Raw genomic sequence first — 11,533 nt, 5'->3', positions numbered from 1 at the left:
GGAGGGCCTGCAGGGGGCGCTGGGAGACTTGGGCGGGGGTGGGGGGAATATAGAAGGAGGGAGGAGGGTCTGGAGGGGCGCTGGGGAACCTGGGGCAAGTGGATACGGAGGGGAGGAGGGCCCGCAGGGGGCGCTGGGAGACCTGGGCGGGGCGGGGGTAGGGAATGGATAAGGAGGGCAGGAGGGCCCTGCGGGGGGCGCTGGCAGATCTGGAGTGGGGGGAGAATAAGGAAGGGAAGTGGGAGAGGAGGGGGAAGAGGGTGCCTCGAGACTTGGGTGGGAAATGGACGTAGAGGAGACTAGGCCGGGAGAGACCTTACAAGGGTTCCAAAAGATGGGTTGGGGTGGGCTGGACAGGGCAGGAGTGGAGGGTGAAGAGGGCCTTCTATGAGCCACGGAGACCTGAGCAGGGGCTAGGTGGGGGCTGGGAATGTGCAGGAAAGGAGACGTGGAAGGAGGGGGAGGTAGGGCGGCAGGGATGATGGAGATTGACAGGGACCCCAGACGTGGGGGTCGGGAAATGGGGATGGAAATAAATGGAAAAAAAGAGGCTTCGTGGTGGGAAAGGGGAGGAACTCCGAGGACTCCGGGGCACTGAGGTGTGCAGAGTTGCCGAATCCTGAGTACCCTCGAGGGAGCAGAGGAAGCTCGAGGAACGAGGAAGAGAGGGGACGACGAGGGCAAAAAAGAGAGAACGTAGGCAGGTGTGGAGGAGGACGACCGTCCGAGGGAGAAGACGGGGTTGTTGAGCAGAGAAAGGGCAGGAATGTGGGGGCTGGAAAGGGAGAGGAGACAGCAGATGGAGCAGGGGTGCTTCGGAATTCACACGTACTTCCCAGGAGCTCACTTAGGGCAGGTGGGAGGGTGGGGATGTGGAGGGTGGGGATGTGGAGGGCCGGCAACACTGAACGGGCTGAAACCCACTGAACTGTTCACTCTAAAGTGGTTCATTTTGTTATGTGTGTTTTCACTTCAATCAATTACTTTTAATGGAAATTCGTATCGATGGTCTCTAGAAGAAGTCGAGTTGACACCTGCAACCCAGATTTTAAAAATGCAAATTTGGAGCCAACGAGTAAATGAAATAATTTGTACCTCACTGATTTCTTTTAAGGCACAGCTTACAACGTTCCAGGAAACTGTTCTTATTTGTTTTCACTTTTGTTTCAAAATCTTAATGGCATGTTGTTTGCAGATTGTGAATAAATATTTGTATGCTGCAAAAAGCAAATCCAAAACCAACAGCTCAAAGGAGAAAGTGTGGCAAAGAGGAGATTGGAGATTGGTCCCCAAAACTCCTGGAGTGACGAAAATTGACCTGGATGAAGAAATGACTTTCTCTTGGCCTTCTTTTGTTTAAACATATCTTCCAATCCCGGGGATGGATTTGCCTCCCATCCATAGCCAGAGAACTTTCTGTATCCATCAAAGTGCTTTCTATATGTTTGCCCGCTTTCCACAGCTCCCTCTTTGTCATTTGAAATAATATATAATCAAATATTATTTTTATTTTCAATAGTATAAAAGATAGAATTAAATTCAGCTTTGAAAGACACCCATGTACCAGTGGTAATGCATTTGCCAGTGACTTTCTTGGCTGCCTAGTTTCTGCATGGTGTCTGGGGTTTCTGTCACAGTATATGTACTATACAAAGAAAATAAATATTTGAAGGTCACTGGGAAAATAGTGTGCTATAATGACTTATTTTAAATCATTTAAATTAGTTTTTCTGCTTGAGCAATCAGCACCTATTTAGTGCCTTCTTGGGTAATTTTGCATGATGGCTGTGACACTCATGCTGCTAGGAAGTTTTTCAGAGTTTGTATTATAGAATCATGTTTAGAAAATTTCAAATACAAATTTAAAAGTCATTTTTTAAAAGGAGATATAAAGCCAGTGGGAGGTGGGATAGAGAAAGGGGAAACTGAATTAGATTTGAAGGGGACAAAGGGACTTAAAAAGAGAAAGAGATGGAAGGGGAGGGATGAAGAGGAGGAGAGAGGGCCAAGCAGGCAGGGGAGACAGGCCTGCAGTTGCTAAACTTTGCTCCTTCCCTGCATTCTTGTAGAATATCTGCAGGGAGGCACTCCAAGCCAGACCTGCTGGATTTCCTGCTCATAGGCCTGTGTGGCCCAGGAAACTGTTTAGAAAAGTAGGAGGTAGAATCCTATTTGTACCCTGAGTGTGTGGAGCAGTTTCTACCGGGTAAACCTTCTATCTCTGTTTTTTAGGGGATCAAGATAGACTGCAAGGCAAGGTGTTTGCATTTAGTCTCATGTAAAAAGAACAGTGGACTCCTGGGCCCACACCCTCCTTGTCAAGTCTCAATTCCTCAGATGGGCTTCAGTTCCCCCTTTAACCAATGCCGTGCGCCTGTCCAGCCTTTTCATCTACAGAGTTCTGTCTGTGTTCCATCCAGACCCATCTCCTCTTTATCCCCAGGGGCTGTGCTAGAAGTAGATGTAAGGGGACAGAGTGTGTCTTGTTCCTTGCATCCAAAACCTGCTGAGACCCAGGCCCTCCTCATAGCAAATGCCATTCGGTCTCTTACAGATGCCCAGGTGTGGTGACGGGCCAGCCATGGGTTCCCCCAGTGCCTGCTGTGGAGCTCGGTCACTTGCCTCCTCCAGGTGATAATGCTATTTATTATGCCTTTTGTGCCTGATGTTTGGGGATTTCCATGTAGTGGACAGGTGAGCTTTGTTCTCCCAGCTGCCAGCTGGCTGTAGCACATGTATTTTGCAGGTGGTATTGCTTTGTGGCGGGTCCACACTATCAGTTTATCAGGCAATGTGCTCAAAGGAAAGGAAGGCCTTGCAAAGTATGTGGCACAGGTAGGGGCTATACACAAATTACTGTGTCCCCCCAAATTCATAGGAAGTCCCAACCCCCAGTGCCTGGGGGTACAAAATGTCACAATATTTAGAAGTAGGAGCTTTAAAGAGGTAATTGAGTTTGAACAAAGGCCTTTGGGGGCAGTAGGGGTGGGGGAGAACTAAGCCACCTGACTGTATTAGGGCATCCAAAGTGGTGATTATTGAAATGATGGCGAGAGGATGGGGCCCCAGTGCTAGCTGGCTGAGGTCCTTACAAGAAGAGACACCAGGGAAGTGCACACACACAGGAAAGGCTGCGTGGGAGCAGCAAGAAGATGGCTTTATGCAAGTCAAGAACGGGGCCTCAGGAGAACCAAACTTGCCAACACCTTGCTCTTGTACTTCCAGCCTCCAAAACTATGAGAAATAAATGTCTGTTTTCTTAACCATTTAGTCTGTGGTGTTTTGTTACAGCAGCTGTAGCACACCAGTGCAGGTACACACCAGGACAGGCTCACATCAGTGCAGGCTCACACCAGTTCAGGCACACACCAGTGCAAGCTCACACTAATGCAGGCTCACATCAGCACAGGCACACACCAGGACAGGCTCACACCAATGCAGGTACACACCAGGACAGGCACACACCAGGACAGGCTCACACCAGTGCAGGCACACATCAATGCAGGCACACACCAGTGCAGGCACACACCAGGATAGGCTCACACCAGGATAGGCTCACCAGTGCAGGCACACATCAATGTAGGCACACACCAGTGCAGGCACACACCAGGATAGACTCACACCAGGATAGGCTCACACCAGTGCAGGCTCATACCAGTACAGGAACACACCAGGATAGGGTCATACCAGGATAGGCTCAGACCAGTGCAGGCACACACCAGGATAGGCTCACACCAGTGCAGGCACACACCAGTGCAGGCACACACCAGGATAGGCTTACACCAGTGCAGGCTCACGCCAGTGCAGGGTTGCACCCATGCAGGCTCACACCACGCAAATGGGACCGAGTATGGGAGGCTGTGCTATTGCGTGGCTGCTGAAAGCAAATGTTGGAACATGTTCCCCTTAGCCCTTTGGGCTAAGAATTATCCCCAGTGTGTGTGCCTGACTGGGTGGGCATGGAGACATATGAGCTCTAGAACATTATTTGAAACTGCCATAGTTTCAAATAGAGATGGACAAATCAGAAATGTAAAAATATTTTGAAAAAAATTCTATGAGGCACCAGTGGACGAGACAGGCCATTGAGTACTGTCATTGTCTTTAAAAAATTCTGTGTTCACTGGTTTCAAAGTAAGTGTCATGAGGTTTATTACTTAGTTGTTCCCTGGCTCCCCTAAGTTGACTGTAAAATCTTTATGAGGCACTTGGTACGCACATAAGTATTTGAAGTACCCAAGGGATAAAAGAGCTCGATAATGAAATGGTGAGTGAAGGCTGGAATTGCCCTAAAGTCTGGGTAGGAAGGGGGCCTCCAGCTGAGTATGCCAAGCATGTGACATGAGTTATCTCTCAAATCTTCCAGAAAGCCCTGTGAGGGGGCAGTATCATAATACCCTTTTCACAGAGAAAGAAATAGAAAGGTTAAGAAACTTGCTCAAGGCTGGGCATGGTGGCTCACACGTGCAATCCCAGTGCTTTGGGAGGCTGAGGCCAGAGGATCACTCGAGGACAAGAGTTTGAGACCAGCCTGGGCAACATAGCGAGACCCTGTCTCTACAAAAACAAAAACAAACAAACAAAAAAAGTAAAAAATAAAAGCTTGCTCAAGTGGTGGAAACAGTGATTCAGAGATCTTTGTCTTAAATACTTTATAATTTGCTATTTATTATGCTTCTTGTTAATTTCCACATGGGAAATTATATATATGTGTATATTTTAAAATGTATATTATATATACTTATATATTAAATACACATTTCTACATATGTTCCCTATATATGTACTACGTAATATATATGGTAAGAAAGCTCAACATGGGTAGGGATCTTTGTGAGTTTTATTAACTGTTGAATCCAAAGTGCCCAGGACAGGATCCTTGACAACAATTTGTGGAATAACTGAGTATTGGAGTCCATTGGTCTTTGCCCACTCTTTTTTACAGCCTCTCTGGCATACATGAAGGGTGAATCTGGGTTTTTTATCCCACAGCCTTACACAAGTAAATGTCATGATGAGTTTTCTCTTGTTCTGCAGTGATATTTGCCTGGACAATTTAATGATGTCTCTGACCTCTTCATTTTAAGAAACCTTTCAAGAACTTTTTACTTCATTCGATAGTTGTCTATTCATGCCATAGGTATTTATAACGAACTGTGATATCTATATTGTGGAGAAACGTCGTGCTCAGAAGGCTTTTCTTTTCTTTTTCTTTTTCTTTTCTTTTCTTTTTTTTTTGAAATGGAGTCTCGCTCTGTTGCCCAGGCTGGAGTGCAGTGGCATGATCTTGGCTTACTGCAACCTCCACTTCCTGGTTTCAAGTGATTCTCCTGCCTCAGCCTCCCAAGTAGCTGGGATTACAGGTGCATGCCACCATGCCCAGGTAATTTTTGTATTTTTAGTAGAGACATGGGGTCTCATCATTTTGGCCAGGCTGGTCTTGAACTCCTGACCTCAAGTGATTCACCCACCTCAGCCTCCCAAAGTGCTGGAATTACAGGCATGAGCCACCGCACCCAGCCCAGAAGTCTTTTCTGAAATGTAATCTGGTGCCCAGAATTTCTAGCTTTGACACTTTATGTGTCAGTTCCCCTAGATATACTATGGACCTGCATTAAGGCAAAGATAATTGAACACATAACAGGCCAGGAAATAGGTCTTAGTGTTAAGATATATTAATACTGCCTCAACTGCATGCGTTAGTGTAAACAGCTCAATTCTCAGGAAAAACAGCTGGAAGTGGGTTGCTACCTTGTCAAATGGCAGAACTAGAGGGTAGACACCAAGTTTTTCTTCTGCACAGTTGATTCTTCTGTGTTTATTTATCATTCACTCTGAAGCCTGACCAGCAGCTCAAATGTAAACTATCATTTCATCCACGCTTACGTGGTGTCTGGCTCCTCTAAGTGTTATAAAGATAATTTGTACCACAAAAGTACATAAACAAGTTTAGCTCTCTTTCACCTGATTTCAACCAATGAATGGCAAAGGAGTGTCCATTTCAGAACATGTCAGTTAACCTGTTGGGCAAATGTTGTTTATATACAGAGCACTATACTTTGAACTTTGATATGAACACAGAGAGGGTGTACCCTTATTGAACAAGCAGTTCAGCTTTGCTCATGGAATTGGCCACAAATGTGAGCAGTTTTGGGACACGTGAGGCCCAAGAGAGAATTTTTAAGATTGTTTGTAATGTTTGTGAAGAGGAAGAGGTAGAGTAAAGAACGGTTATGTACAAGTGTGCCAGGTGTTCTGGAACCTTCCAGAACTTTATCATTAAAACCTCTTCCTTCTCCTACTTATTCATGAAGAAGCATTTGGTAAATAAGCAAATAAAAGCTTTATAACCTTCCTACCTTCCCTCCTTGGATTGCAGGTGTGAGCCACCCTGCCTGGCCTTGAGCAAGCTTCTTAACCTTTCTATTTCTTTCTCCGTGAAAAGAGGATTATGATACTGCCCCCCATAGGACTTTCTGGAATATTTGAGAAGTAACTCATGTCATGTGCTTAGTATACTCAACTGGAGGTCTCCTTCCTGCCCACATTAAATGGGGTCTGAAAGCAAGCATCTTGGGGGAGAAGAAACTGGAAAGTGCATTTTAACCCATAAATGGTCATTTGGGTGGCGGATGGTGAAGGGGCTGATGTGAAGGACGACTTTTTCTCTCTTGCATAATTGCTTTAAAAAGTACACATTAATAGTGCAAAGAGAAAGGTAAGAATCTTGAGATAGGAAGATTATCCTGGATTCTTCAGGTGGCCCTAATGTCATTCCAAGGGTTGATAAAAGGGAGGCAGGAGAATCTGAGTCAGAAGGAGATGTGAAAAGGAAGCAGAGAGACAGAGATTGGAAGATCGGAGGCTGCTGGCTTTGAGATGGAGGAAGGGGCCACAAGCCAAGGAATGGTGGTGGCCTCTAGAAGCTGGAAAAGGCAAAGAAAGAGAGTTTCCCTTAGAGCCTCCAAAAGGGACACCACTCTGCTCACCCATTTTAGACTCCTGACCTCCAGGACTTTAAGCCACTCAGTCTGTGGTCATTTATTAGAGCAGCTGGGGGAAACTGGTACAGGAGTTTCCTGCATCCAACATGCCCCACACCTCTGCTTCTCCCTCCTCACAGCTACCCCCTCATCTCGGTGCTGCTTTTGGTTTCTCCTCCTGGCTTCTCAAGAAGAGATGGGGGAACACAGGCACAGTCCTTGGATCTTTTGTCTCCCTGCACTCTCCCTCGGGGATCTCATCCAGTTTCAGTGTTTTTAGTGAACTGTGTATGTATGACGGCTTCCCCTCTCCAATGGGGACTGCTTCCCTGACTCTAGACCCGGGGACCCATCTGCCCCCCATCATCCCTGTCAAAGCGTCTAATGGGCAAATGAGGCTTGTCCAAAGCAGAACATTTGCTCCCTCCACTGGAATGCTGTTTTACCTAGTCTTCCCATTGCAGCTAATGGGGATCCTTCTAGATGCACTGGCTGAACACCTTAGAGGTTCCTCTTTCTCTCACAGCTGAACCTATTCCATCAGCAAATGCATCTACCTCAAAAGTGTCTACAGAATCCGGCCACCTCTCCTTACCACCAGGCCCCCACCTTGATCCATCTGTCATGCCATCACTCCAAACCCCACCACTCCAAACGCCACCACGCCCAACGCCACTAGGCCCAGGCAGGACTCTTCCATGGTGCCCTTCTCTCAGACATCACAGTGGGTTACCCTGTCTTCCACCTGCTCCCACCTCGTGGCCTCTTGCTGTTGCTCAGACACCCCACGCTGGCTGTCACCCCAGGGACTTTGCATTTGTTGTTCCTTCTATGGGGATGCTCTTTCCCCCAGTAGCAATATTTGTTTTTTCACTTTCTGCAAGTCTTTGTTCAACTGCTCTGTCTCCGAGGTCTTCCCAGTCCTCCCTATTAAAAACTACAACCACAGGAGGATTGCTTGAGCCCAGGAGGTCGAGGCTGCAGTGAGCTATGATTGTGTCACTGAACTCTGGTCTGGGCAACAGAATGAGACCCTGTCTCAAAAAATAAAAAAAAATTAAAAAATTGCAACCCCAGTTTTCCTTGTCTCCTTTATTTTCCCCAGGATTAAAAGTTGCTGGGGCCAGGCACAGTGGTTCACTTTTGTAATTCCAGCACTTTGGGAGGCTGAGGTGAGCAGATCACTTGAGCCCATCAGTTGACCATCCTGGGCAACATAGCAAAACTCCATCTCTACCAAAAAAAAAAAAAAAAAAAAAGAAAAAATTATCTGGGTGTAGTGACACATGCCTATGTCCCAGTTACTCGGGAGGCTGATGTGGGAGAATGGCTTGAGCCCGGGAGGCAGAGGCTGCAGTGAACCGTGATGACATCACTGCATTCCAACCTGGGTGAAAGAGTAAGACCTTGTCTCAAAAAAAAAAAAAAAAAAAGTTGCTGGTATCTCCTCCAAAAAATTGGGTGCTTGTGGTCTGCCTTGGGTAAATGTAATTAAAATGTACAACGTGCCTGCCCTAGGGCAAGGCAAGGGTTCTTTCTGCTGTGGTTCTCTCCTCAATACCAGATCAGTGCACAGCACATGCCAGTCAATCAAATGAATGAACATGAAAGTATAATTGTGCAATAAGTTTACCTGGTTCTAAGAGCTGTGTATTCAAAATAAATTTGCAGTGAGTTTGGTTTATTTCTAAGATTAGTTGTCTATATTTAAGTTTAACATAATATGCACTTAGCACTTCTTTAACAGCTCTATTTGTAGAAATTATAAAGGCTGCTTACTGTAATAAAACAATATAAAACAGAATCCCCAAACTGAAGCTGAAAATATATTCATGGTTTACCTTTCCTGCTCAAATTACCTCTGGCTTCTTCTTGATACAGGTTCCAAAATATATTTTCTCCAGAATTAAAATTCAGAATCGTTGACCTAGACAGGGAAGGGACAATTTTCATTTGGAACAAGGGCTACATTTAGGTCAATAAGAGAACTCATGGGAAGTGACTGCTTTGTCTTCCATATGCTGAGGGGTTCCTCCTCACTTCTGGGTCTTCAGGGCTGCTCTGGGGAGAGGCTGACCAAGTATCTGCAAAGGGAAGGAAGGAAAGAAGGACAGAGCATGTTGGCAGTGAACAAGCAGCCCACCATGGGTCAGAGGGAGGCTGGAGAAGGCAGATAAAGCAGGACTCCCAAAGGGTGCAGCTCCAGCCAGAAACACACTCTCGGAGCCAGGGGCCAAGGGAGAGGCACGCTCTCAGAGCCAGATACCAGGAGAGAGGACGTTGTTTGCTGCAGCTTGCCCCATTCTTCTCTTGACAGCAGAACTGTCCTGATTCAGGAAATCACCTTGACAGTTTACTTGAGGGTGGAAGGAAAGACCGTGACCAAGACACAAATGAAGAAAGCCAAAGGACTCCGCGTCAGGAAGGGAGAACTCCTCATTTTGCTTTTGTTGTTTGTGTATGATTTTGCTTTTGTGTATGATTTCAAAGAGGTGGGACATGAAAAGAGCAGAGAGGAAATGGGGAAAGAGGATGACCAAACCATCCTGCAAAATGGCCAAAATATCGTTTAAAGATGTATCTTACTAAAGGACCGGTTGTACGTGTCTTCTTCAAGCTGTCAGCATGCTCTGCGGCACTCTCAAAAGCCTTGGGGAGTGGTTTCCTGTGTGTGTGCTTGTGGTGTGGTGTAGCAAAGAGGCTGGTTCCTGACAGAGCAGGAGCACCGTCATCTCGGACAAACACCGCCACTTTAAGTTCCAACTCCCTTTCTAGCCTCATGTATTTCAAAGAAATCACTTCTCTTCTAACTACAAGTAGCCAGAAAGAGTAGACAGTAAAACACGGATAAGAAAGCTCGGGCCCAGAGGGGAGGTGGGGGAAACTCTCTTGGGTAACTGCCAAACTTTACCCTCATACCATGGGCCCCGGTAAAACAGTGGGCCTTAATAAGCACATTCCTTTCCCTTCAGGTGCACTAAGATAGGGAATGTAAAAGCAGACTCAGGGGGTATGCCTGCAGCTGCAGAAAGATGTATGGGAACAGACACACAACTCTCCCTCCCAGATAAGCACAACAAAGAGATACAGAAGCAGTCCAAGCCTCTGATAAACTCTCTCACCCTAAATCCTTGAAAACTTTTAGTCTGTAAGAAAGTGTGCCTCTGACCTAACGTGGCCAGACGCCCCTCTCAGGTTTGTTTTCTCTAAAATAATCCTGTCTTGACAGTCAAGCTACCTTTCGTGTTTCTTTCCTCTTTCTTTGATTCTTACAGTTCCCTGTTTGTGGAGTGCATGCAGGGCAGGACAGCATTGTGGGAAGGGGAGACTGATCAGCACACAGAATCAACCCAGAGTGGGGAGCTTGGGCACAATGTCTACAACTGGTTTTTTGAAAAAACACAAGCTTTTGTGTTGTGTTTTGTTTTGAAAATAATTATAGATTCACAGGATATTGCAACAACAAAACAAAACGAAACAAAACAAAACAAAACAAAAGTATGCAGGGAAGTTCCATGTATCCTTCCCTCAATTTCTCCTAATGGGCACTCCTTATGTGTTATTGTACAATATCAAAACCAGGAAACTGACATTGGCACAATCCAGAGTTTGTTTAGACTTTCACCAATTTCCCTGCACGTGTGTGTGTGTGTGTGTGTGTCTATCACATGTGAAACCACCATAATCAGGATGCAAAACAGCCAATTACCACATAGATCCCTTAAGCTACCCATTTATAGCCACATCCACCCTCTTCCTTCACCCCACCCAGATGACTGTAAGAATTTAACCCTTTGGGAACTGGCAGAAGTCTTGGGAAAGACACTGGCATTTTCCACAAGGCTTGTACAGGAGGTTCATGCCTATCTTATCTGGATATGAAGGGCTATCTGGGGTGCTGTACTGTAATGCTGAAACTATGCTGATAATACTGAAAAGGACATTTGTTGATTTTAATCCTGAATAGCTCACACTCCAAAGTCCTTTCGTTTCACAAAAGCAGTGGTGCCCAACCCCTTTCTGCATTGGTAGACGGTCTCTGGTGAGGGGCAGGATGATGTACAGGAGCCATGCTGAGTCTGGGTCCTTGAGCATAAGGGGTATCCATGGATAGGGAGAAGAAGGCATCAAGGAGGTGGTGAAGCATGGGGGGGGTTCATCTTTTTCATCAGCCCCAAATTCTACTCAGTGCAGTGACACTGATTGCATAAATGAGACATCACAGGTTCCTACATTATGAATAAATGATATATTTTAAAACCTGGGAAAAAAGTTGCAGAGTGATTTGCCTGCAGGAACCAGGCAAGTCAATGACTTTGGCAACTGGAGAGGGACAGGTGTCCTCTGTCCCAGGTAAGTTCTGATTTTCAAGCAGTGGCAATTAATTAATAGAAATTTCAAATTCTCTCGTCAACCAGACAAAATATATGTGTGAACTAGTTTTGGTCACTGCCAGCTGGTGACCTTTATCCTGGATATTTCTTCACTGATTTCCTTCCTTTCCTTCCATTCCTTCCCTTCCCTCCTTCCTCCCTCCCTCCCTCCCCCCC

The sequence above is a fragment of the Rhinopithecus bieti genome, unplaced genomic scaffold (assembly GCF_001698545.2).
Source record: "Rhinopithecus bieti isolate Rb0 unplaced genomic scaffold, ASM169854v2 scaffold_33652, whole genome shotgun sequence".
Taxonomy (NCBI): domain Eukaryota; kingdom Metazoa; phylum Chordata; class Mammalia; order Primates; family Cercopithecidae; genus Rhinopithecus; species Rhinopithecus bieti.
Note: the sequence above shows the minus strand (reverse complement) of the source record.